Source organism: Oryx dammah, unplaced genomic scaffold (assembly GCF_014754425.2).
Source record: "Oryx dammah isolate SB20612 unplaced genomic scaffold, SCBI_Odam_1.1 HiC_scaffold_12, whole genome shotgun sequence".
In the NCBI taxonomy this organism is placed as follows: Eukaryota; Metazoa; Chordata; class Mammalia; order Artiodactyla; family Bovidae; genus Oryx; species Oryx dammah.
The window spans coordinates 4,579,192-4,602,538 of NW_024070196.1; the positions used below are offsets into that span (position 1 = coordinate 4,579,192).

At 45.4% G+C, this 23,347-nt stretch overlaps 1 long non-coding RNA gene across 1 annotated transcript; it reads left to right on the forward strand.

Annotated features, from left to right (window-relative positions):
• The first annotated feature begins 9,868 nt into the window (after positions 1–9,868).
• Positions 9,869–19,967, forward strand: LOC120871490. Its single transcript, XR_005723034.1, has 3 exons — positions 9,869–9,947; positions 19,154–19,264; positions 19,633–19,967. It is a non-coding gene; the product is annotated as an uncharacterized LOC120871490 (long non-coding RNA).
• Positions 19,968–23,347: the final 3,380 nt, after the last annotated feature.

Sequence of the window (23,347 nt, forward strand, 5' to 3'; positions counted from 1 at the left end):
TAACCATCCAAAATGAACTGCCAAAGTGAAAAGATGCTCAACATCACCAGTCATCAGGGAAATACAAATCAAAAGTATGAAATATCACCTCACAACTGTCAGAATGGCCATCATCCCCCACCCCACTAAAAAAAAAAGAAAAGAAACAAGAAAGAGAAAGAAAGGAAAAACTCCTTCCAATAATTATGAACTGTTTACCTTTTAAAAAAGAAAAGGAACACAGCCAATTTTGGTTAAGGTGTGGAGAAAAGGTAACCCTCATGCACTGCTGGTGGACACGTAAATTGGTGCAGCCACTATGGAAGGTTTCTCAAAAACCTGAAAACAATAACATACGGCCCAGCAACTCCACTCCTGGGTATATAGCCAGAAAAAACCAAAAACATTAACTCCAAAAGACAAATGCATCCCACATAGCCACACTATTACAGGTAACCAAGGTACGGAAGCAACCTCAGTATCCACCAACAGATAAATGTATAAATAAGACATGGTATATATAGATATATATGTTCATGTGTCTATATATACACAATGGAATGTTGCTCTGCCATGAAAAAGAATGAAACTTTGCCACTTGCAGCAACATGGATGGACTTGGAGGACATCATGCTGAGTGAAATAAGTCAGGGACAGACAAATAGTGTACAATATCACTTATATAGGGAATCTAAAAAGTACAACAAATGAGTGAACATAACGAAAAGGAAACACAGAAATAGAGAACAAACCAGCGGTTCCCAGTGGGAAGAGGGGAAGGCGGAGGGACAAAAAAGGTGGGGGAATAAGAGATACAAACTATTAGGTATAAAATAGGCCACAGGGATACATTATAGGGACCTCCCTGGTGGCCCAGTGCTTAATCGTCTGTGCTTCCACTGCAGGGGGTATGGGTTCGACCCCCGGTGGGGAACTAAGATCCTGCATGCTGCGGCACAGCCCTAAACAGAAACGATTTGAAAAAGGAGATGCTGTACAACATGGGGAATATGGCCCATGTTTTACAATAATTATAAATGGAATATAACCTTTAAAACTTCTGAATCTCTATACTCTACGCCTGTAACTTACACAGTACTGTGCGTGCAACTATACTTCAATATTTTAAAGAAGTAAGCTGCCAAGGCCATGACTTTTGAGCCATTGCTTAAGCTGCTTAAGCTTCTCTGCTTACCTTTCCAGTTCTAGACCATTCCTCAAAGCCCTGGAGCCATCACAGAGTCCATGATTATAACCACAAACATCAGTGTCCGCCTTTCTAGCCTTGGCATAGAACAGTCTCCGTCCCTGGCTCCCACATTTGATTAGTCAGTCTAGCACTTCCCCTGACACTTGCTTCATTATACTGTTTGCCTGCTTTTGTGTGTGCAAATCTTTCTTCTGAAAAAGATGGAGAGAGCTAGTTTTTAAAGTTATCATATGCTTCTTTTTTCATACTTAGTGGGAGAAACAGGGCAACTATTTCATAGATTTAATCTAAAATTTTCTGCATTTTGGCAACACTTAGAGATTATCATACTAAGTGAAGTAAATTAGAAAGAGAAAGACAAACACCATATGACATCACTCAAATGTGCACTCTAAAATATGACGCAGGTGGACCCAACTAGGAAATAGAGACACAGAGAGCCAACCTGAGGCTGCCGAGGGGGCGGGTCTAGGAAACAGAGACACAGAGAGCAGATGTGAGGCTGCCGAGGGGCGGGTCTAGGAAATAGAGACACAGAGAGCCGACCTGAGGCTGCCGAGGGGGCGGGGAGGGAAGGATTAGGAGTCTGCGGTTAACAGATGTGAACCAGTCTATGTAAGACGGTAAATAGCAAGGTCCTATTGCACAGCCCAGGGAACTATATTCAATATCCTGTGATAAACCATAATGCAAACGAGTATGAAAAAGAATATATATATATGTGTGTGTGTAACTGAATCGCTATGCTGTATAGCAGAAATTAACACAATACTGTAAATCAATTATATGTCAATAAAGTTTAAAAAAAATGTTCTGCATCTTTGGTCACCTACTATATATAACTATAGTAAAAGTGAAAGTGTTCGTCCCTCAGTCACGTCCAGCTTTTTGTGACCCGTGGACTGCAGCCTGCCAGGCTCCCCTGTCCATGGGATTCTCCAGGCGAGAATACTGGAGTGGGCTGCCATTCCCTCCTCCAGGGGATCTTCGCGACCCAGGGATCGAACCCTGGTTTCCTGCATTGCAGGGTGATTCTTTACCATCTGAGCACTAGGGAAGACCCACATTAGGAGAATTTACTTTACAATACGAGAATACTGTACTTTAAATTTTCCAATGGAACTGCTCTTTTTAAAACCCCTTACAGTTCATATCGAATCTTCCTGGGTGGCTCAGACGGTAAAAGCATCTGTCTACAATGCGGGAGACCCGGGTTCAATCCCTGGGTCGGGAAGATCTCCTGGAGAAGGAAACGGCAACCCACTCCAGTACCTTTGCCTGGAAAATTCGATGGACGGAGAAGCCTGGTAGGCTACAGGGTCACAAAGAGTCGGAGACGACTGAGCGACTTCACTCAGCAACTCAACTCATAGTTCATTTCATTGTATAACTGAACTTAGTACTAATGTTACCATTAATCTCATATAACAAGAATATTTGATCATGCAAGACAGATGAATTGAATAGTCATGAATATACAGCTGCATTTTAGCCAACAGTAGCAAATTTCCCCCTAATCAATTTTTCTACCATCATCCTAAAGTTCCAAAAAAGTGGAATGGTTGCACCAGGGACCCTCTGTCCTTGGACACACTTGGAGATCTTCTGTGAAGAGTGAATTTACTAAAAAGAGCCAACAGGAACTTTCTAGAATGGGAATAAACTACCTGAAGGGAAAATACAAGCTGCTTGCATCACCCTGGTCAACAGCATGCACGGGCCAGTCTGCTCCATAGGCAACCTGCCATTATCAAGCCAGAAATGGACGGGACTTGTTGTTCTGGCCGCTGGAGAGCAGGCAATTGGTATATATAACAGTCAGCCTGGGCTACAGCCGGAAGGAGAACAGACATTAAGGAAGGCTGATTCCAAAGTACACACTGCAGTTTGGTCCCAGGACTAAAAGGAACCTGAGTGGGAGCAGGCTTACCTACGGCCAATTGCTGGACCACAATTCTGGGATGTGTGCTGGTGTGAGGTGAGTCAGACCCTCAGAGGAACCTCACAGCACCCTGCCTTACATCTGCTCTTCTGAAGCTGGTCCTGGGCTAGTGGCAGAGACTGACAGGGGGGAATGTGTTCATATGGGATTCCAGGAGAATCAACCACTTTTTCTTCATGCAGGCATTAGGGGCTTCCCAGGTGGCTCAGTAGTAAAGAAGCTGCCTGCCAATGCAAGAGATGTGGGTTTGATCCCTGGGTGGGGAAGATCCCCTTGAGTAGGAAATGGCAACCCACTCCAGTCCTCTACAGAGGAGCCTGGGGGCTACAGTCCATGGAGTTGCAGAGTCGGACACAAGTGAGCGCGAGCACATGCAGATTATACCAGGGCAGAGCATCTCTGCCGCAGCCTAAGGCCTTGGCAGCTTGATACGAGAGTTGACGTAGCTTCTGTCCCTCTAGCAAACACATTTTTGGGTTCTGGCATCCAGAATCCAGCCAAGCACCTGGATCCTGTCTCCTTCCCCCTTCTCTGGGCCATTTCTACATTTTAACTTCAAATCTCTCTTTCGTTTTTCCTTGACAGTGAAATCTTTGATCATGGATGCTGCTTTTTTTAAAAAAATATTTTGGCTGTGCCACATAGCATGTGGGATCTTAGTTACCCGACCAGGGATCAAACCCCTGCATTAGAAGCTTGGAGTCTTAACCACTCGGCCACCATGGAATTCGCGGGTGTTGTTTCTATGACTGGAGAACTGAGAAGCTGGCAAAAGGACTGAAGACACCACGGTCATGGCTCTGGGAGGTTTTCACAGCCTACGGAGTGGAGCCATGCATCCGTTCAGTCATTCTGATTTTCCCTGTCCTTCAGAGCCTATGGGGAGTGAAAATGGCAGCTGCTAAAGAAAGCTTTTTCCATTTATGTACAGTGCCACCTGGCTTAACAAAGCTGTTTTGAACAAAGCTGGCATCTGCTCATTGCCCTGGGCTAAGTGGTCATCTCCTCTGTGCTGAATCCCTGCCACTGTGCACACCCAGGTCTCAAAGCCTGGAAGGCTGCCTCATTTCTGAGAGGGGAGGTACCACCCTCGTTTCAGCACTACGGGGCAGGGAGGGGGCAGACAGCCAGAGAGAGAGCAGGTGTCCTGACTTCCCATTACTTCACCTGCCCCTACATTCACACAAAATAACAGCAGTCCTAATCCAGACAGAAGAGGCAGGGAGCATCCTGCCAAGTCACATTTTCAGGTCTTCTGAATTTCTCTACTTCTGGCTAGGTTCTCATCTGTGGAAAGTGGTGCTGAGTACCTCCCCTTTGCTCATGGAGACACACCCTTTTCTGTTGTTTGTGCAGCTTAGGGAAGGTGAGAGGGAAATTCAAAAGATGTATGAACTGGGAACTTTTAAAAATTATGTTTCAGCACCAGAGCTGCTTGATGCACGGACCATGCCCCTCCTAATCCAAGTGATGCCAAAAAGCAGCTTCAGGACAGTTGCCAGACCTCCCGTAGAATGGAGCCAGCCTCCCAGCCATCATTCACCTTACCTTCATAATCAGCAGAGCCAGAAACTCTGAGTGGGAGATGTTGGGCAGAGAGGATGCTGGTGACCTCTTACCACAGGGGCCCAAGATCAGCATCCCAATCCCGAAAGCCAGCTCCCTTATCTTAGATCCAGGGGAAGCTTAGGGAACTAGAGGACATTTCTTCGTTCAAATAATCTAGAGAGATCTATCAAAGTATACAAATAATAAATGCTGGAGAGGGTGTGGAGAAAAATAAACCCTCCTACACTGTTGGTGGAAAGGAAAATTACTGCAGTCACTATGGAGAAGAGTAAGGAAGGTCCTTAAGAAACTAAAAACAAAGCTATCCTATGACCCAGCAATCCCATTCTTGGGCATGTATCTGGAGAAAACAATAATACAAAAACATACACGCACCCCAGTGTTCATATAGCCAAGACATGAAGGCAACCTAAGTATCCACCAACAGATGAATGGAGGAAGAAGATGTGGTACATATATATTAATACAGCAAAATATCAGTCAGCCATATAAAAGAATGAATTAATACCACTTGTAGAAACATGGCTGGACCCAGAGATGATCATACTACAGAAATAAGTCAGACAAAGATAAGTATCATATGATATCGTTTAAAAGTGGAATCTAAAAAAATGATACAAATGAACTTATATGCAAAACAGAAATATATCCACAGACATAGAAAACAAATGCAGGGTTACCAAAGGGAAAGGGGAGGAGGGATAAATTAGGAGTTGGGGATTAGCATATACTCACTACTATATATAAAATGGGATTTCCCTGATAGCTCAGTTGGTGAAGAATCCACCTGCAATGCAGAAGACCCTGGTTCGACTCCTGAGTTGGGGAGATCCTCTGGAGAAGGGATAGGCTACCCACTCCAGTATTCTTGGGCTTCTCTTGTGGCTCAGCTGGTAAAGAATCCACTCGCAATTTGGGAGATCCAGGTTCAATACCTGGGTTGGGAAGATCCCCTGGAGAAGGGAAAGGCTACCTACTCCAGTATTTTAACCTGGAGAATTAGTCCATGGGGTCACAAATGAGTCAGATAACCAGCAAGGCCCTATTGTATACCACAGGGAACTATACTCAATATCTTGTAATAACTATTAGGGAAAAGAATCTGAAATAGATACACACACACAAACACACAAAACTGAATTATTTTGTTATACACCTGAAACTAACACAACACTGTAACACAATTGTATTTCAATTAAAAATAATTTTAAAAGAATAAATAAATCTACTACAGTCACAAAACAAAGCAAAAGAACAGAACTCAAACTAGAAGAGGCCCCAGAACAGCCCCTAGTCCAGCCCGGCTCCTCCCCGAAGAGAAGGCAGCTGTCTGCGACTGAGGTTGCCTAATCTGGCCTGGGGACCAGTTTCAGCAGATGTGTCTTGTTTGGCAAGCACAATACACTTTAAAATGTTTTACTCTTAATTAGTTGCAACCCTTAAAGATTTGAAGATTTCATATTTATCAGTAAATAACTGGATTTCCAGAAACCCTTGAGGAAACAGGATCTGGCGAAGCTGGCGGACAGCCTGTATGGATCACAGCTGTCTTCTCTCCTGTGGCCCTGTCAGCTCCCTGCTGCTCCTGACTCCACGGACTCTGCCCTCTTAGGCATGACCAAGGTTCTCCGACCTAATGTTTCACCTCAGGAGCTCTGACAAAATATCCACACTCATGTTCAGACCAGTTAAGCTAGACTCTCAGCCTGGGAGGGACCCGGGCCTTAGAAGGATTTTAAAGTCCCCACATGATTCAAACAGGCAGCCAGGTTTAGGGAGCATTGGGGCTAGACCATGGAGGGCAGATGGGAAAGTATTCTCTTTGTGAAGCTCCTCATTTTACTCTTTCACCATTTGAGAAGTTCATTCTGTTCTATCAAAACCTGCTTTTCTCCTACTCCACTCTTTTCAGAACCTCACCCAGCCTCAGGATTTAAAAAAAAATTTTTTTTTTAAGCTTCTCCTTTTTCTGGTTCATTAAGTTATTTTGGTTGCTCCATTCTGAACTCCTCCTCCAGTTTCTCCACATTCTTTTTAAAGGACAATGGACAAAATTAGAAACAACACCTAAAGCATTATTTTACTAAAGTAGAGTTCAGTAGGAGTATTTATTTCCAGTTTTATCATATTATACTTAACCTCTCAGAACCACATTAATTTCTTAAAAAAAAAAAAAAGAAACTTAATTATCATCTAGTTTTTGTTAACAAGAAACTCAGTTGCAAAAGCCTGAGAAACCACACTGCAGGATGGAAAACCAAGTCTGGGAGCAAAGAAAAGCAAGCCTTGTTTTCCTGTTAGATGTCAAACTTTCTTCAGGGTCACAACCTGATCTTGTAAAATTAAAGAAGGCTTATGGGGAGTTTCCTGGTGGCCTTGTGGTTAGGACTTTGGGCTTTCATGGCTATGGCCCAGGATCAATCCTGGTTGGCAAACAGGTCCTTCAAGCCCCACAGGTTGGCCAAAAATAAATTCTAGAAATAAAGGGCTCATATGTGTGTCTCTGACAGTTTTACTTCTTTACTTATAAATCAAGTAATTTACAACCAACAGGCTAGTCTGTTTTTAGGAAATTTCTAAGCTAACTTGATAACTGCTTTTCTTAGGGCTATTTACAAGTTTTTCCATTTTGTAGGCTTTTCCTTTCTTTTCTTTTTGTTTTCATTAAGGTAATCTCAAATATCAAGTTATAACAGAAAAACTGTTTAGTGGGGTGAGATCTGAAGACCAGCACAAACCTTAGTGCATCTCTGTGTCACTTTGTCATGCCCACTTTACAGATTAGGAAACTGAGGCCTGGAAACTTTTAGCAGTTTGCCCACAGCTGACTGCCCACACACCTAACCTTCGAGGAGTCCTGGCTGTGGCCAGCCCCTCGGTCAGGTGACCCCTTCCATGGCCATCAGCTGCTGACACTGATGGCCAGACAACACAGCTAGAAGGCCAGCCACAGAGGCGGCAAGAGTGAGGCTTGAGATGCTACCTCTCAGTATCACACGTTCCAGCCTGAACCAGGTCGACATGGAAACACAAACGACATAGTAAACATGATATTTTGGTGTCAACTGACGCTGTTAGACACTCCTTGGAACCCCTAGGGGAAAGTCAAGGTTTTTAAAGAAATACACAGACACCGAGAGATCCTGGTATGATGCCAGTTCTGTAATATGGGAAATCTTGTCCAGAAATAAGTATGTATATATATATATACATACTTAAAGGCAATGGCAACCCACTCCAGTACTCTTGCCTGGAAAATCCCAGGGATGGAGGAGCCTGGTAGGCTGCAGTCTGTGGGGTCGCTAAGAGTCGGACATGACTGAGCAACTTCACTTACCCTTTTCCTTTCATGCATTGGAGAAGGAAATGGCAACCCACTCCAGTGCTCTTGCCTGGAGAATCCCAGGGACAGAGGAGCCTGGTGGGCTGCTGTCTCTGGGGTCGCACAGAGTCGGACACGACTGAAGCGACTCAGCAGCAGCATGTGTGTGTGTATATATATATAAATCCGATGCTGAACTTCTAGATTCTCTCTAGCAATCGATAGTAAGGAAAAACACCACACCTCTTCACACTCATAACTTCGGGAAGAAATTAAGGAATTAAGGTCTCTTCGCCTTACTAGGGTCTTCGTAAAATGTCAGCCCAGTTAGAACACAGTGTTCGAGGAGGAAAAGGGAGGGAAGGAGCTCAGGAATTGGGGCCTGAGCCCCAGGAGGCTCTGAAATCCCCAAGGGATGCGGACGCACCGACCTCTGGAGGCGCGCGAAGCTGCCGGCGGCGCTGCCACACCGGGGTCCCCATGGGACTGGCCGAGATGCTCACCGCCAGCGCGCAAAGGTCCTCCGGGGCCGGGAAACACTGGCCTAACCTCATTGTTTCGAGCCATCCGGAGAATGCAGCTTCTCCTCTCTCTCAAAAAGGACCGGAGGTCCTGGGGCAGCACAGGACTTTCTACACGGGCTGCCTAGGCCCGACGTCTTTGTGCATGTGGCTCCAAACCACAGGCCCAGATCGCAAGGCGTGCGCAAGACACCGGGCGCTCCAGCCGCCTCTCGCAGCCGCCCGGCCTGTCGCCTCCTCGTCGCGCCGGCGCGCACCACCTGCAGACCAGGCGTGGCGGCGCGCGGCCCTCCCACAGCCCGGCCCCCGCGCGCCGGCCTCTCCTCCGCTGCCTCTGCGCCCCCGCCACCCGGCTGGAAGCCTCAGGAGCCGAGCCGCCGGCCCGCGGCGCGGAGCCACAGATACTCACGTTCCCACTGTTGACGCCAAGTGCGTGCACTCAGTGGCCGCTGCTAATAGGAGCCAGAGAAAGCGCTGTGAAACCCGCCTTTCAGGCAGCGAGAAGTGACAAGCCGGTGCCCGGCTGAAAGCCCCTCATTTTCTGCAAGCTCACTCAAAATGCGCCTCGGTGCCGCCAACGCAGCTGCCAGGTTTAATAACTGTGGCAGACAGCCCCTCCCCTCCCGCCCCGAGAGACACAAAGATGACGGGCTAGGGACCAAGAAGCGCACGTTCGGCCGCGGCTTTCCCCCTGCCTCAGCTCGGGCGATGCCGCAGCCGGAATGACTGCCCAGGCACGGACCAGGAGAAGGGTCAAACGCCAGCCTTAACCTAGGAACTGTCCAGAAACCTCAGTCCTTTCCTAATCGCTCTGAGCAGAGATCTGATACTCTTCCCAACGATACTTGTAAAACAAAACAAGAGGCGACTGCCTCCTTTGCAGATCCTCCTCGATTTGGACCATCCCTAAAGCGCGGACAGCGCCTCGAGAGCGACTGGGTTTGTATCGAGACGGAAGGAACTAGTGGTTCTGTTCTGCCAGTGAAATAGCCCACCGAAGATAGTGCTTAATAAAATATGGTGCATATGTAACCCATACCAGGCGCAGGGGGCGGTCCTCCGCGCCCCGCCCCGAGGGCGCCTTCCAGCGCCGCCCGGCTGCGCCCGCCGCACCTGCTTCTGCCGGGAGTGGTTTCCGTGGAAACTCCGGAGAGCCAGCTCTTCCTTCAGACACGCTGTTACCGGGACAACTGCGACCTAGCATGAGGCGGTCCGAGGGTGGCAATGGACGCCTGCTTTAAATCAAAGATTTAAAGAGATTCTCTAAGGCGGGAGGGCAGAAACAGGAGCGCAGGGAGCGATGTTTGTGAATGGAGGCGGAGCCACGGGAGCCTGCGAGGGGGTGGAGTTAATGAACGACGCAGACTCCGCGGACCGCGTAGCTCCCCCATGCACCCCCACTAAGTGAGTCCATACTTGGTTTTAGAAGAAGGTCTATCATTCTCTGCAGCATGATTACTTTCCTTTATTCTGCTTAAGATACTATAAAGTTATTATGCACAGACTGAGGGGTAGAAGGGAGGAGAGGCCCACAGAGATGAGTGACGCCAAGGGGAGACCTCTTGGGAATGATAATTGGCTGCAGATGGTCTGTGTGAATGGTAGGTTACGATAAACACATGGTTACAAAATTAAACTATTTCAGGTGACGGTTTGGGAGGGGAAAAGGAGAAGTGTGGATGAGACTATTCATATTTGTTCAAAGGTTCGCTCAGTGTTAGTACTCCATCTTGTTACTTTTGTGCACGGGCATTTTATACTCGTCAAACCATAAGTAGGTATTCAAAAGTAAAGTGAAACAATGTGCTTTGTGCAAGGCATTACAGGATTGCAGAAACAAAAATACATACCCCATATTGGTTTCTCCTTACTCTAACTTCTGTTTTTCAAATCTAAGTTTGAAATCAATGGTATATTTGAATTGATGAGATTTTACTATATACATTGTAATAATATAATGATATTAATCTCTGGGCTGAGACTGAAATACATATTTGTATATTTACGTGTGTGTGTACACACAAACATCTTTTTAAAAGTCATAAATGCATTTCTATTAAAACTTCCACATGGGCCTAATTTTCATAAAGGAAGTGATATTTCTATATTCCAAGAAAACAGTTTATGTAAAAAAAACATACAAGTCATTTTTGTCATAAAGCAAAGACTCTCATCAAGAATAACTATTTAACTTACATGTTTTGAAAATCCACATTTTGTACCCCAAATCTGCTTTGAAGCACATAATTTTGGAATCATGTGATTGTAATGTTTATTTGCAAAAGATCTCTAAAACAAAAAATGTATAGTCAGCAATAGAATAGACATCCACTTCTCTCTCTTACTACATTTCAAGTTTGAGAAAATAAAAGTATCAAGCAGATTATCTTCACATCTAACAAAAATTAACAGTGAATTCTGTAGAATACGGAAGAATAGGGATAAAGATATTAAAAAGGAGTATGTCGAGTCAGTATATTGTCACCCTGCTTATTTAACTTATATGTAGAGTATGTCATGGGAAATGCCAGGCTGGATAAATCACAAACTGTAACCAAGATTTCCAGGAAAAATGGCAACAACCTCAGATATTCAGCTGATCCCACTCTAATGGCAGAAAGCAAAGAGGAGCTAAGGAGCCTCTTGATGAGGGTGAAGAAGGAGAGTGAAAAGCTGATTTAACACTCAACATTCAAAAAGCTAAGATCATGGCATCTGGTACCATCACTTCCTGGCAAAAATGAGGAAAAAATGGAAACAGTGACAGACTTTATTTTCTTGGGCTCCAAAATCACTGCAGATGTTGACTGCAGCCGTGAAATTAAAAGACACTTGCTCCTTGGAAGAAAAGCTATGACAAACCTAGAAAGTGTATTAAGAAGCATAGACATCACTTTGCTGACATAGGTCCGTCTAGTCAAAGCTATGGTTTTTCCAGTAGTCATGTTCAGATGTGAGAGTTGGACCATAAAGAAAACTGGGTGCTGGAAAATTGATGCCTTCAACTTGTGGTGCTGGAGACAACTCTTGAGAGTCCCTGGGACTGCAAGGAGATCAAACCAGACGATCCTAAAGGAGATCAACCCTGAATATTCATTAGAAGGGCTGATTCTGAAGCTGAAGCTCCACCTGATGTGAAGAGCTGACTCATTGGAAAAAACCCTGATGCTGGGAAAGACTGAGGGCAGGAGGAGAAGCAGGTGACAAAGGATGAGATGGTTGACGTGAATCTGAACAAACTCTGGGAGATGGTGAAGGACAGGGAAGCCTGGCATGCTGTGGTCCATGAGGTCTTAAAGAGTCGGGCACAAATAAGCAAATGAACAATAAAGAGGTTAAAAAAACACTATACAATGAACCATTAAAAATTTTGCTCCAAAAATAAAGAGCAAGATGATTATATTTAAAATATTATGTTACTTAGTAATATTAACTGTAATGCAAAACAGTAGATAGTTATGATCCCAGTTCTTTCAAAGTTATGCACGTGTGTATTTGTACATATTGACAGCGATGATGCAGGGAAATTCTTGGCTTTACATTTGCCTGTGTCTCGCGTCTGTATTTTCTTTACACTTGCCGATATTTTTCACAACAAATAACTACCAGTGAAAGCAGTGTGGTAGGCTGCTTGAGAGAAGAGGCTCAGAATCAAATAGACTTGGCTTAAGTCCCAGCTGATACTTCCTGGCTATGTGTGTTTTCTCATTGAAAAATAGGCTAATAACACCACCTTTCTCGTAAGGTGGTTGGGAGGATTAAGAGATGTAAGACTTGAAGAATGCATAGCACAGGGCCTGGCATGCAGAGGAATCTGTCCATTACAGCAAGTACATGAATCCCAATTGTTAGGTTATTTTTTCCCCACGATTTTAACTCTATATGGGATATTTTTGACACTTCAATATGTGCAATATCGTTTGTATATTTATCCATGAAAAGTGAAAGTGAAAGTTGCTCAGTCATGTCCAACTCTTTGCAACCCCGTGGACTATATAGGTCAGAATACTGGAGTGGGTATCCTTTTCCTTTGCCAAGGGATCTTCCCAACCCGGGAATTGAACTGGGGTCTCCTGCCTCGCAGGCAGATTCTTTACCAGCTGAGCTATCAAGGAAGCCCCATATTTTCCCATAGTTTTTACCTATATTCTCATCATTCCTTTTTGCCTCTCAGAACTCCCTTCTGGGATCATTCTTCTTTCTCTTAAAGTGCATCGCTAAGAACACTCATAGTGAGGGGTTTTGTTACTGAAATCTCAGCTTGGCTTGATAATGTCTTTCTTTTGATTTTGTCCTTTAAATATGGTTTCATTTGACATATAATTTTAGGTTCATGGCTATTTCCAATCAGCACTTTGAAGATATTCCACTGTCTCCTGGTTTCACTGTTGCTATTGAGGAATCAGCAGTCATATAATTTTCACTTTTTTCTATTAATAGGGTTATCTGTCAATTTGGAATGTTTCATTCTTTGTTATGCTTTTATTTCATTATCTTATCTAATATTTAAAAATATTAAGCACACTTATTTAATATTCTATGCCTAATCACCCAGAATTGCTAGTCTTTATAGGTTTGACACAGCAGTGTATTATCTCTTATGACTTTATTTCCTTATTTATTAGTGATTTTTATTTATTGTGAATTCATATACCTTGGAACTTTATCAGTGGTGTCCCTTTGAGTTCTGTGTTAGGTGGGCTGGGTGGGTGGGAGGTAGGTGGGCTGGGGAGGTAGGAGCACTTTCAACTTGGGACAAATTCAAAAATTTTATGTTTAAAGTTTTCAAGTCCATGTAGGAGATGTAAATTTCAGGCTCAAACACTTTTGAGTAGAAGCTTAAGATTAGAAGTGCTTTGGACAAGAGTTTTCTTCCAGTGCCAAGGCTGAGGTAGGAAACATCTCCTTAAGCAGATAGGTTATATTACCATTGTGTTATGTTTCAGGAATTCTGGCCTCCCACCCCACTTAAGCCCCGTGCTTTTTATCTCCTACCTTCTGGATGCAGTCATTCAAACTGAGACTCTGAGGTTGGGAGACACCCCATCTCCTTCTCTCTCAGTGAAGGCCTGCTTTCCCTTCACTTTCCCTTTGACAATCAAGCTTTTTCATAGTTCTGCCTTCTCCTCCTGGAGAAGGCAATGGCACCCCACTCCAGTACTCTTGCCTGGAAAATCCCATGGACGGAGGAGCCTGGTGGGCCGCAGTCCATGGGGTCACTAAGAGTTGGACACGACTGAGCGACTTCACTTTCACTTTTCACTTTCATGCATTGGAGAAGGAGATGGCAACCCACTCCAGTGTTCTTGTCTGGAGAATCCCAGGGACGGGGGAGCCTCATGGGCTGCCGTCTATGGGGTCGCACAGAGTCGGACACGACTGAAGCTACTTAGCAGCAGCAGCCTTCTCTTCCCTTCACTTTACCACCAAAGAACTCAAAGTACTGTAGTACTTTGAAAGAGTAAGACAAATTTTTTTCAATTTTTTAAAATAAGGAAAAAAATTAGATAGACATCTCACTGAAAAAGATATATAGATAACAAATAAGAGCATGAAAAGATGTGAACAACATTAGTCATCAGGGAAAAGCAAATTTTGAAATGCCACAATGAAACGGCACTGCACAAGAAGAGCTGAAAAACCGACAATATCAAGTATTGCCAAGAATGTGGGGCTACTGAAACTCTCAGGCGTTGCTGGTGGGCGCTTAGAACGGTGTAGCTACGTTGGGAATCAATTTAGCAGTTTCTTAAGAAGTTAAACATGACACACTGCATGTGCTAGCTTTTTATTGCTGTGACAAAACCACAAATTTAGGGCCTTAGAACTACATTTCTTACTAGCTCATTAGTTGTAAAGATCTGAAGTCTGGGACAGTATGGCTGGATTGTCTGCTCATGGCATCGCAAGACTGAAGTCAGATATTCGCCCGTATGGGTCGTCTTCTGGACGTTCTAGGATGAACTCTGCTTGCAAGCTCAGAGGTGCTGGCACAGTGCGGTTCCTTGTGGGCACAGGGCAGAGGTCCCCGCTTCTCTGCTGGCTGTCAGCTGATGGCTTCTCTTGGCTCCTTGAGGCTGTCCATCTTCCTTCTATCTTCAAGTCAGCAAGGACACATCGAATCGCCCCTGTGCTTACATCTCTCTGATTTTCTTTTTTGTCTAAAAGTTTTTAAAAGGTTCACATGATTAGATTAGACCCACCTGGATAATCTCCCTTTGCCGTGTAAGGGAGGCAGTCATGGAGGCAATAGCTCATGATATTCACAGGTTCCACTGACACTTAAAGGGGAGGGAATTAAGCAAGGATGAGGTCACTGGGAGTCTTCCTTAGAATTCTGCTTATGATGCCATATGAGCCAACCATTCCATTCCTAAATATTTACCCAAGAAAAGTGAAAATATATGTTTACTCAAAGACTTACAGGTGAATATTTATATTCACTTATTCCTAACAGCCAAAAACTAGAAAGAACTCAAATATCAATCAACAGTTAAATTAATAAAACAGTTTGTGGTATATCCATTCAGTGGAACACTGCTTGCTCATTAGTAGAAAGGAGCAGACTCCTGACATGTGCAACAGCATGGAGAAATCTCCAAAGTGTGGCACTGAAATGAAGAATTCAAATACTGTGAATCTGCTTTATTCTGAAATCTGAAAGTGGCTCAGGGACAGACTGAAGAAAGAGGCAGAGCACTTCAGATTGGTAGGTGGCAGGTTTCATCACCAAGGAAATGTACAAGGCTTGTCTGGGGCAGCCACAGATGAGCACATCTTCACACCTGTCTGCCAGATTCTTAACAATCTATATAGAGAGGCCTTAGCTTGGTTTGGTCACGTACACTGTCTCAGTGGGCTCAGCCACACATCACTATCTCCAGGCTTGCATCCTTGGGCAGCTTCTAGAATGGGGAAGCAGGCAGAGCTCACGTTCCAAGGGCAGGGGAGTGGGTAGGGACCTTCAGCTGCCCAGGTCCTCTGGATGACCTCCTCTTACAAACACAAGAAACTACATTCTGTATGACTTCATTCATATGAAGTTCTAGAATAGGCAAAACTATAGTAATAGGATCAATAGGATCAAACAATCAATAGGATCGGTTGCCAGGGGTCTTAGGGAGAGGGGAAAGAACTGAATATAGAGGGGCACAGGGTTTTTGTGGGTTGATGGAAATGTACTATATCGTGGTGTTGGTGCTGGTTTCGTGACTCTATACATTTGTCTATATTCATTGAATTGTTCAATTAAAATCAGTGAATTTCACTATATGTAAATAATACCTGAACAAAACTGATGAAAAAGATTATAGTTTTTTGACATTTTATCCAGCATTTAAAAGTGTTCTATATTGAGAATTTTTCTAATCATTTAATCCACAAAATTCAGCTAAGACTTTCTTGACTGTGCCTAAATGTGCAATTCTGCTGAAAATCCTTACTCGCCGTGGAACTGCATGATTACTTGGCTATTGCTCACAGCTTCTGGGCTAGACCATAAACCCCATGTGGACTGGGTCGTGTTCACCACTGTACCCCCAGGCCAGCCCAGAGTGGGCCTTGGATAAATATTTGTTGGATGACAAAAATATCTGATGAATAGGGGAATAGCCCCTTTCCCTGAGCAATTTGGAACGCTGGAAAATCTGATTCCACATCTTTCCTCCAGTTGATCTCTTGTTACCTTCAATTCTGTTACTAAAACCATGTCTAAACTATAATTGAAAGTTGGGAGTTAGAAACCATTCATTTAGCCCCATTACGTTATAGAAACCACTTATTCTGGCTCCTTGTTTCCGGGCTGGAAGCCCGGGGTGCACTCGGAGTGTCACCACGTGGGCTGAGAGGGGGGAAGGAGGCAGCTGAGGCGGAGGCTTTGAGCTGCTCTGCCTGCGTGAGCGCCCCGCCAACCCCTATTCCCGTTTCCTGCCGTTTCCAGCCCTCTCTGGTCACGGCAGGCTAAGCACCATCTTTCACTCCAAGCCTTAAACTCTGTTTTCCTTTTAAGGTACACACGATCCGCATAAACATTAAAAATATATGTCTATTAGCATTAGACAGAGGACAATGTCATTTGAGGTCGGGTGATCTCATTAACGTGAAAAGAAGCCGAAGAACGCAGAGCCCTTTGGGCTAAAGCCAACAGCACCCTCAGAGGGGAGCAGGGTCAGGAAGGCAGTGGACAGATTTCTTTGTTTAGGGAATTCATTAGGCCCTCCATTCATTTGACCTTGGCCTCTGGTTACTTATTTGTAAATGTCACACTCACCTCCTGCCTTCCAGGACAAAACCAAGCTACAACACTGCCAAGCATTAAAAGCCTTCCTGGTTATTGTAGTCTGTCGAAAGGGCAAGTCAGCTGAGAGACAGACATTTCCCTTGCCCTTGTTTTATTTATTTTTATTTATTATTATTATTTTTGCCACGGGGCATGTGGGATCTTAGCTCCCCAACCAGGGATTGAACTCATGTCTCCTGCATGGGAAGCATGGCATCTTAACCACTGGACCACCAGGGAAGTCCCTTGTCTTTGATTTTAGTATACAAATCTGTTAACCACAAATTGTGTGAATCCAGTGCTCCCTCTTAAAAATGCAGTATAGTGCACACTGGTTATTTGCTCCCCAGCGTTTATTCCCCCAGCTTGGCAATAGATCCTTAAATTTCCAGAGGAAACTTGACTTGGGTGGGATCGAAACTAAATTCTAGAAGTGGGCCCTATAATCTTAAACCATGACTTGGGGGCATACCACTCATGCCCCCAAGTCCCCTGGATTGGCTCTAAGCTAATCACAGCCAGTGAGCCAGGAGAAGATATTGGCTGAGGCTTTGGGAGAAAATAAGCCTTTTTTCTTGTAGCAGTTCTGGGAGAAGAGACTATCTCTTTTACTGTGGATAGTATGGTATGAGAATGTGACTTTTGGAGCTTCTGTAGCTATTTTCCTTTAAGGGAGACCTTGGAGCTGCCTTTGGGGCCAGACTTCCCTGGTGGCTCAGACGGTAAAGCATCTGCCTACAATGCAGGAGACCTGGGTTCAATCCCTGGGTCAGGCAGATCTCCTGGAGAAGGAAATGGCAACCCACTCCAGTATTCTTGCCTGGAAAATCCCATTGACAGAGGAGCCTGGTAAGCTACTGTCCATGGGGTCACAAAGAGTTGGACATGACTGAGCAACTTCACTTTCACTTTCATGGAGCCTGAGGATAATGCCAACACTGTAGAAGGCAGAATGGGGAGGAGAGAAACCTGGCCTTAGGTGGCATCTTTTGAGCTGCTGGATCAAACCTCCCCTGAAATCAGTATCTCTAGATTTCCAGTTACTACTGAATCAGTAAACTCCCTTTATCTTAGAAAGCAACATGATTTCAGTTTTCTGTCATTTACAGCTTTAAAATGTGACAGTCTAAAGATGCTCAGATTAAAACTAGAATATCATTTTGACTGTTCTTCAAAGTTCTATTTTGCCTCGATTTTTCATAGATCTCTCACAGAAGTTTTGCAACTGTTTTTCAAACTTTCAGAATTCAAATATGCAGACACCAGGTTGACTGCTGCCCAATGCCCTGACACTGAGTAATTCCCTGATCTTTGTAAGGCTTTTCTGCTGTGATGCAGTATAGGATGCATGTGCCAATTCTCAAAGCAAAAGCTTAGAAAAGGCCAAGGAGAAAAACTGGAGATACAAAGGAAAAGAGGCATATTTTACTGCTTTTTCTGAGCTACGTGAGAAGATTGGACGCTCACAATGTAAACTAATCCTAAAGAACATCAGTAGCATGAAAAATGTTTGGTACTTGTGGTCAAAAACAGATCCTCAGGGTCTGATTTGCTGTCTTTATTTTAAAACTTTCATGAGTGATTTGAGCATGAGGAAAATTATATTTATCGATCACCATTTACTGAACAAATTGTTCATGTTTTCTCTCTTATGCTTCTTAAATGATTATAGTTGAGATTTATCAAGCACTGACTGTATGTCAGATACAGTCATATGCTTCATCTCATTTGATTCCCAAATAACCCTATGAAGTTCAACTCGATTTTACAGATGAAGAGACTGAGGTTCAGAGAGGCTAAGTAAGAGATCACATAGCACGTGTGTGATCGGGCTGGGCCCCAATCCTGTCCCTGTTCTTATCCAGTACTCCAGATTCTTCTCAAGTTGACCCTTGTTCAGACCATTCCAACACTTCATCCAAATAGCAGTCATTATCGCCTTTCCCTGCCACAGCCTGAGATCACCGAAGCACTCTCCTATCTGTGAGTGAACCCCCTCTTTTGCTAATACTCTCTCAGGGCCAGACGCATAGGAGGAGAGGAGCCAACACGGTGCAGAGGAGGGTATCTTTGGTTTCTGAAGACCACACTTTGCTCTCCCATCCCATCTGCCCAAATCCTACACACTCTTCACCTACCACCTCCTTCTCTCTCTGAAGGAAACAGCTCCCTCTAGGGAGGCTCGCAGCCGTCGCCTCCCCACCATTTGTCGCTTGGAGCGGAGACTGTAGGCTTAATGTGCGGCTGCACACCTACTGTGTGAGCTGCTCTGTGTGTATTTCTTTGCGTACTTGTTCCATTTTTTTCTATGTTCCTTTTCTCATTGTTGTAGTTCAAAGAGTGCACAGCATTGGCCCAATGCATTGAGTCAGTACTTTTTTAACAGAAAGAAGAAAGAAAAAGAAAGAATGTGAATGGCAGCCTGCCACAGCATAGATGATGGGTCAGCCGGGTCGGGGCGTGTCTGGAGCGCCTAGCCCAGGCGCTGGGTGCAGGTCTTGTATTTCAGCCTCCTGCACTCTGGGAGGCAGGCCCTATTCCCACTTTATGGAGGGGGAAACAGACGTCTTGACATCTGCCACCCAGCGAAGAGCCAGGGCTGAGGCCAGGGATGGCTGGGAGGGCGCCGTGAGAATGGGGAGGTCCGTGGGTACCAGACAGAGGCTTCCAGGCTTCACTCTGGAGCAGGAGGAGTGGCTGAGGGGACCACGTCTTGGAGTCAGGAGCAAGAAGGGAGAGGGTGAGGGATGCAGGACGTGACAAGGTGTCAGAAGCAAAAGCAAACTCATTTCCCCTCCATTCTGTCCAAAGTGACCACAGCCCTAACGGAACAAAGTCAGCAGGAGCTGCCCGGTGAGGAGTGCCTGCTGCAGAGGGCCAGCAGAAGTCTGTTTCTTGGAGCTCAGCTGGCGGCTTGCTTCCCACTCAGCAGGCCCTCCCTCCAGTTCCTGTTAGACCTCGTTTCTCCTGGTTGTATGGACACGCGTTACGTGGATTTACAACATTTTGTTTAATAAAACTTCATCCTCAATTCCCTGTCTTCAACAGCCTCAACAAAAATGTGCCTTTGTGGAGATGGATTGCACAACAATGTGAGTGGACGTGGGCCTGCACACCGAAAAATGGCTAAAACGGTAAATTATTCATTATGCGTGTTTTATCATCATTTTGAAAAGTTGATTACCGATGCGTATCAAGACTCTTCACTGACTTCTGTCTAGGCACTGTGATTTTATGGTCGCACCCGAGGAGTCTGGAGCCTGGGCTTTTAGCTGTGCCCTCCTCCACATGCTCCCCGCCTCCCCCTAACCCCACGTCTCCCCCACCCCCGACTCCTGAAGCCCGGCCGGTCCCGAGGGGGTGGGTGCAGTAGGAGTTCGTTAGCCTTGGCTCTGCCCTCTGCCTCCTAGGAAAGCCTTGTTGCCCATGTCTGTGATTTTAGACACGACACTCTTCAAGGCTCATCAGTGCCCGGCCTGTGAACACACAGTGCATGTGCTGAGCTCCCAGCAACATGGGCACCATGGGGGCAGACACTGGGCACACATTACTTTCCTGCAGATGCTGGAAGCAAAGAATTTCCTGTGTTCCAGCAGCCTGTGGTAGGAAACAACCCTCAGGGTGAAAACAGAGGCTGCCTTTGTTTTATAGCATCTGGTTTCTTCCTTTAATTCGTTGGGTATAAGAAAGATCCCTGTTCATATCTCCTAAACTCTGCCTTCATTGGCTTGTAAAATTCAGAAACTGACTCCAAAGAGGCCAGAGTACTCACATGCTATAGATATGATTCTGTTACAGATGTATTCCCAAAGAGTGAGCAGTTGTTAAGCCTGATCATCACAGCTAACATCTCCTGAGGGTTTCCTTGTACCGGGCACCCGGCTAGCCTTCCCTGGCTTTGTCTCGGGCAGTCATCCCAGCAGCCCTCTGCTCAGAGCACTCATGAGGAAGTCTGGCACAAAGCGATCCCATAGCTTACACCAGATCCCAGTGAGTACATGCGGCAGAGCCAGACTTGAGCTCAGAGCCCTACCTAATGTCAGAGCTCTTTCTTGTCATCAAAGTACAAAGGGTCAGTGCCTCAGTCGTGTCTGACTGTGTGACCCCATGGACTGTAGCCCTCCAGGCTCTCTGTCTATGGGGATTCTCCAGGCAAGAATCCTGGAGTGGGTTGCCACGCACCCATGGGATCTTCCCAACCCAGGGATCGAACCCACGTCTCTTTTGTGTCCTGCATTGTAGGCAGACTCCTTACCATCTGAGCCAGCACCAAGGAAACTTGTAAAAACCTATAAAAGGAGTTTTGATAAAACCTTTCAGGGATAAGAGAAAGATTCAGCACTAAAGATGATTGGACCATATTCTTTTCATTCCGTACACGTTCAGACATTTTTAAAATTTATCAGATAGTAAGTGTAACACACTCTTTCATACGGTTCACCTCAGATATTTTGTGGCACATTTAACATTTCATTGTCAAGACAACGGTCCCAATATGGTAATCCTTAGAACTTGGAAAGAGGAGCATGTATATCACTGTCTGTAGAAGATAAGAGAGAAACGAGCATTTCTGCTACCAAATCTTTTTGTTGAAAAGAAGAGGCACTTAGCCATCTGAGACATAGAAGCCTTCTGTCCTTTTCGATAAGCTGCCAGCCACTGACCAACCAGAACCCATGGGCCTGGGGCAGGCATCCGTGTTCAGATTAGGGCTGCAAATGACCAGAGCAGGAAATGAAATAAAGCCTGGAAAGCAGTTCTGAGGGTGATGGGAAAGATGCTGGTGCTGATGAGACTGTTCGGCGCTTTCTCCCTTGCAACCGGCACTAGGCTTTGTCTGTATTCTTGGCTGGAACTGGACCCTGGGCTGTTCCCAAGGAGATGCTGCCAGTCCGTGGAGTGCAGGGCGGGACCCACGCCTTCCTCCCCGAGGAGGCTCTGTCCGCCCCAGCACTGTAGGTTCAGGGCTTGCTCTCACCCTCATCGCCCTCCTCCACACCTCCCCACCCACCACCAGCATTCTTCCAACTTCACTCCCCAGACGTTCCTTCCTAATAACTCAGACTCAGGGTCTCTGATGTTAAGCACTTGCTATGTATCTGTCACTGAATTTAGGCTGGGGAGGGGAACACCTCTTAAAAATTCAATAAAGAAACGGAAGAAAGCCACCTCCTTTGAAAACTTCCCTTCCTTCTTTCTCCTGTTGAATCTGTTAGGTAGTTAAAATAGGAAAAAGGAGTCCAAAATGCTGGTGGCTAAAAGACAAAGAAAGAGAAAAGCCCTCAAAAATGGAACAAAAGAAAATCCACAGACTGAAGTGAGAACTTCAGGTGAAACAAACACGCCCCCTTCTTGGCCAGTCCAGTTTGCATAGGGCAGGCTCAAGGCGGGGAGGAGACAAATGTATAAAAGGAGGAAGCCAAGCTGGACTGGGGCCTCTCCTTTGGGGCTGGCCCGCCCTCATGCCTCTAGGGTGTACTATCCTTTGTTTGCCAAATAAAGCTCTGAGCTGTAACACTGGTCTGCTGTTTCAAATCTTTGCTGTGGCAAGACAGAACTGAGGAAATTACACACTTTCCCCACAAAACCATTTTTACAAAATGTAAAAAGTTCCCTCAAGACATTAAATAGAATTCAAGAAGAATTCCGTTTTTTAGACACACAGCAATTCTGCATCTGTCATCTGGAAAGCGTGAGGCCAGGTAGACACCGTGCTGTCTGGCAGCCACCTGAGAATCCTGAGTCATCTGCAATCCCTCATCTCGAAGTTTAGGGAGGGGCGGGGCATATGCCAGGAGAGCAGGGTTTGGAGAGTTTCAGACTCAGGAGGCTCTTAGAGTTTCATTTATGGTTTTCAGATGTAGTCCAGCTAGGTAGGGAGGGAGTTCCCTGCAGCTCCTGGCGCTGCTCAGATGTAAAACTCTGTGTCCTGACACAGCTGGAAATGGGGGCAGGCGATGGGAGTTAGGAGCCAGGCTTTAGGGCACTTTTGGTGATGCTACAAGGACCAGAGGCAGATCTATCTGCTGACGCGCTGGCTGACAGTCTTCTGAGATTAAGTCCAGGATTAAGCAAATGTCTCTCCCTTTCTTACACAGCTCACACTCTTATTCTGTCTGCATGAAGAGGGCAAATGGCCTACTTCCTCTGAAGCACAGCTTCACTTCCACCCATGTGAAAATCCCACGCTCTACCCTATGTGCATGGCGCATCCTTGTCCTTGGTGGACTTCTGGGCAGTTACATCTATCATCTTCCCGCCCCCCACGGCAAAGGGCCTGTGAATCGCCTGCTGCTACCCCACTGCCCATGTGGGCTGTTCCCTGGGTGTCTCTCAATTAGCAAAGATGCTCCTGCCACTTGCTGAAAGTCTCATTATGGTTCTGGAAACACCTGCTTGGCTTTTCCCTGCTTGTTTCTGCCTCAAAATGATGTGTCTGGGATTTATGCCACAATCATTTTCCTAGTCACTTTCCCCTACTTTTCTCTTTTGAAAATCATCATGCTGGTGACAGTTTGAAATCCCA